This window comes from Schistocerca gregaria, unplaced genomic scaffold, assembly GCF_023897955.1.
Source record: "Schistocerca gregaria isolate iqSchGreg1 unplaced genomic scaffold, iqSchGreg1.2 ptg000422l, whole genome shotgun sequence".
Classification (NCBI taxonomy): domain Eukaryota; kingdom Metazoa; phylum Arthropoda; class Insecta; order Orthoptera; family Acrididae; genus Schistocerca; species Schistocerca gregaria.
In genome coordinates, this window is record NW_026061853.1 from 5813186 (window position 1) to 5818232 (window position 5047).

Consider the following 5047-nt stretch of genomic DNA (forward strand, 5'->3'; position numbering starts at 1 on the left):
CTATTACATCAACTTAGAAGCTTCATCTGTGTTCTACTATGGTGCTTTTAGTGTCTCCGCACACCGCAGCACGCGACATAGCTTTGCAGACGATAAGTACAACCGTTTCAGATAGAAGAGCGGCCAATGTGTCGATCTTGCTTCAAGTCGATTCGGTAACAAATGACGAAAACGGATGGATTTCTCAGGTTTTTACTACATATGAACACTTTTCACATTGCCCCATACAACTCGGCTGCTAGTCCTCCTTTCATGCAGAATCTTAAGGTCCTAGCTCATGTCCAAGGCACCAAAGCCAGCAAAAAAGTCAATAATCGATACGTAAATCTTGAATTGTACTACTTCTTACTGGATATTACATCAACTTAGAAGCTTCATCTGTGTTCTACTATGGTGCTTTTAGTGTCTACGCATACCGCAGCACGCGACATAGCTTTGCAGACGATAAGTACAACCGTTTCAGAGAGAAGCGCGGCCAATGTGACGATCTGGCTTTAAGTCGATTCCATAACAAATTACGAAAACGGACGGATTTCTCAGGTTTTTACTACATATGAACACTTTTCACATTCTCCCTCGCAACTCGGCTGCTAGTCCTCCTTCCATGCAGAATCGTAAGGTCCTAGCTCATGTCCAAGTCACCAAAGCCAGCTAAAAAGTCAATAATCGATACCTAAACCTTGAATTGTACTACTTCTTACTGCCTATTACATCAACTTAGAAGCTTCATCTGTGTTCTACTATGGTGCTTTTAGTGTCTCCGCATACCGCACCATGCGACATAGCTTTGCAGACGATAAATGTAACCGTTTCAGTCAGAAGGGCGGCCAATGTGACGATCTGGCTTTAAGTCGATTCGATAACAAATGACGAAAAGTAACGGATTTCTCACGTTTTTACTACATATGAACACTTTTCACATTCTCCGTGCAACTCGGCTGCTAGTCGTCCTTTCATGCAGAATCTTAAGGTCTTTCCTCATGTCCAAGGCACTAAAGCCAGCTAAAAAGTCAATAATCCATAACTAAAACTTGAATTGTACTACTTCTTATTGGCTATTACATCAACTAGGAAGCTTCATCTGTGTTCTACTATGGTGCTTTTAGTGTCTCCGTATACCGCAGCACGCGACATAGCTTTGCAGACGATAAGTACAACCGTTTCAGAGAGAAGATTGGCCAATGTGACGATCTGGCTTTAAGTCGACTCGATAACAAATGACGAAAATGGACGGGTTCCTCAGGTTTTTACAACGTGTGAACACTTTTCACATTCTCCCATTCAACTCGGCTACTAGTCCTCCTTTCATGCAAAATCTTAAGTACCTAACTCATGTCCAAGGCACCAAAGAAGGGTAAAAAGTCAATAATCGATACCTAAAACTTGAATTGTACTACTTCTTACTGGCTATTACATCAACGTAGATGCTTCATCTGTGATCCACTGTGGTGCTTTTAGTGTCTCCGCATACCGCAGCACGCGACATAGCTTTGCAGACGATAAGTACAACCGTTTCAGAGAGAAGAGCGGCCAATGTGACGATCTTGCTTCAAGTCGATTCGATAACAAATGACGAAAACGGACGGATTTCTCAGGTTTTTACTACATATGAACACTTTTCACATTGTCCCATACAACTCGGCTGCTAGTCCTCCTTTCATGCAGAATCTTAAGGTCCTAGCTCATGTCCAAGGCACCAAAGCCAGAAAAAAAGTCAATAATCGATACGTAAATCTTGAATTGTACTACTTCTTACTGGCTATTACATCAACTTAGAAGCTTCATCTGTGTTCTACTATGGTGCTTTTAGTGTCTACGCATACCGCAGCACGCGACATAGCTTTGCAGACGATAAGTACAACCGTTTCAGAGAGAAGCGCGGCCAATGTGACGATCTGGCTTTAAGTCGATTCCATAACAAATTAGGAAAACGGACGGATTTCTCAGGTTTTTACTACATATGAACACTTTTCACATTCTCCCATGCAACGCGGCTGCTAGTCCTCCTTTCATGCAAAATCTTAAGGTCCTAGGTCATGTCCAAGGCACCAAAGATAGCTAAAAAGTCAATAATCCATACCTAAAACTTGAATTGTACTACTTCTTACTGGCTATTACATCAACTTAGAAGCTTCATCTGTGTTCTACTATGGTGCTTTTAGTGTCTCCAAATACCGCAGAACGCGACATAGCTTTGCAGACGATAAGTACAACCGTTTCAGAGAGAAGAGCGGCCAATGTGACGATCTGGCTTTACGTCGATTCGATAATAAATTACGAAAACGGACGGATTTCTCAGGTTTCTACTACGTATAAACACTTTTCACATTCTCCCGTGCAACGCGGCTGCTAGTCCTCCTTTAATGCAGAATCTTAAGGTCCTAGCTCATGTTTAAGGCACCAAAGCCAGCAAATAAGTCAATAATCGATACCTAAAACTTGAATTGTACTACTTCTTACTGGCTATTACATCAACTTAGATACTTCATCTGTGATCCACTATGGTGCTTTTAGTGTCTCCGCATACCGCACCATGCGACGTAGCTTTGCAGACGATAAATGTAACCGTTTCAGACAGAAGGGCGGCCAATGTGACGATCTGGCTTTAAGTCGATTCGATAACAAATGACGAAAAGTAACGGATTTCTCACGTTTTTACTACATATAAACACTTTTCACATTCTCCCGTGCAACTCGGCTCGTAGTCCTCCTTTCATGCAGAATCTTAAGGTTCTACCTAATGTCCAAGGCACCAAAGCCAGCTAAAAAGTCAATAATCGTTAACTAAAACTTGAAATGTACTACTTCTTACTGGCTATTACATCAACTAGGAAGCTTCATCTGTGTTCTACTATGGTGCTTTTAGTGTCTCCGTATACCGCAGCACGCGACATAGCTTTGCAGACGATAAGTACAACCGTTTCAGAGAGAAGAGGGGCCAATGTGACGATCTGGCTTTAAGTCGATTCGATAACAAATGACGAAAATGGACGGGTTCCTCAGGTTTTTACTACGTGTGAACACTTTTCACATTCTCCCGTGCAACTCGGCTGCTAGTCCTCCTTTCATGCAGAATCTTAAGGTCCTAGCTCATGTCCAAGGCACCAAAGCCATCTAAAAAGTCAATAATCGATACCTAAAACTTGAATTGTACTACTTCTTACTGGCTATTACATCAACGTAGATGCTTCACCTGTGATCCACTATGGGGCTTTTAGTGTCTCCGCATACTGCAGCATGCGACATAGCTTTGCAGACGATAAATGTAACCGTTTCAGACAGAAGAGCGGCCAATGTGACGATCTGGCTTTAAGTCCATTCGATAACAAATGACGAAAACGGACGGATTTCTTAGGTTTTTACTACATATGAACACTTTTCACATTCTCCCGTGCAACGCGGCTGCTAGTCCTCCTTTCATGCAAAATCTTAAGTTCCTAGCTCATGTCTAGGCACCAAAGAAGGGTAAAAAGTCAATAATCGATACCTAAAACTTGAATTGTACTAATTCTTACTGGCTATTACATCAACTTAGAAGCTTCATCTGTGTTCTACTATTGTGCTTTTAGTGTCTCCACATACCGCAGCACGCGACATAGCTTTGCAGACGATAAATGTAACCGTTTCAGACAGAAGAGCGGCCAATGTGACGATCCGGCTTTAAGTCGATTCGATAACAAATGACGATAACGGACGGATTTCTCAGGTTTTTACTACATATGAACACTTTTCACATTCTCCCTGGCAACGCGGCTGCTAGTCCTCTTTTCATGCAAAATCTTAAGGTCCTAGCTCATGTCCAAGGCACCAGAGCCAGCTAAAAAGTCAATAATCGATAACTAAAACTTGAATTGTACTACTTCTTACTGGCTATTACTTCAACTTAGAAGCTTCATCTGTGTTCTACTATTGTGCTTTTAGTGTCTCTGCATACCGCATTACGCGACTTAGCTTTGCAGACGATAAGTACAACCCTTTCAGACAGAAGAGCGGCCAATGTGACGATCTGGCTTTAAGTCGATTCGATAACAAATGACGAATACGGACGGATTATTCAGCTTTATATAACATATGAACACTTTTCACTTTCTCCCGTGCAACGCGGCTGCTAATCATCCTTTCATGCAAAATCTTAAGTTCCTAGCTCATGTCCAAGGTACCAAAGAAGGGCAAAAAGTCAATAATCGATAACAAAAACTTGAATTGTACTACTTCATACTGGCTATTACATCAACTTAGAAGCTACATCTGTGTTCTACTATGGTGCTTTTAGTGTCTCTGCATACCGCAGAACGCGACATAGTTTTGCAGACGATAAGTACAACCGTTTCAGAGAAAGAGCGGCCAATGTGACGATCTGGCTTTAAGTCGATTCGATAAGAAATGACGAAACGGACGGATTTCTCAGGTTTTTACTACATATGAACACCTTTCACATTCTCCCGTGCAACTCGGCTGCTAGTCCTCCTTTCATGCAAAAGGTTAAGGTCCTAGCGCATGTAGAAGGCACCAAAGCCAGTTAAAAAGTCAATAATCGAGAACTAAAACTTGAATTGTACTACTTCTTACTGGCTATTACATCAACATAGAAGCTTCATCTGTGTTCTACTATGGTGCTTTTTGTGTCTCCGCATACCGCAGCACGCGACATAGCTTTGCAGACGATAAGTACAACCCTTTCAGACAGAAGAGCGGCCAATGTGACGATCTGGCTTTAAGTCGATTCGATAACAAATGACGAAAACGGACGGATTTCTCAGGTTTTTACTACATATGAACACTTTTCAGAGTCTCCAGTGCAACGCTACTGCTAGTCCTCCTTTCATACAAAATCTTAAGTTCCTAGCTCCTGTTCAAAGCACCAAAGAAGGGTAAAAAGTTAATAATCGATACCTAAAACTGGAACTGTACTACTCCTTACTGGCTTTTACATCAGCTTAGAAGCTTCATCTGTGTTCTACTATGCTGTTTTTAGTGTCTCCGCATACCGCAGCACGCGACATAGCTTTGCAGACGATAAGTACAACCGCTTCAGAGGGAAGAGCGG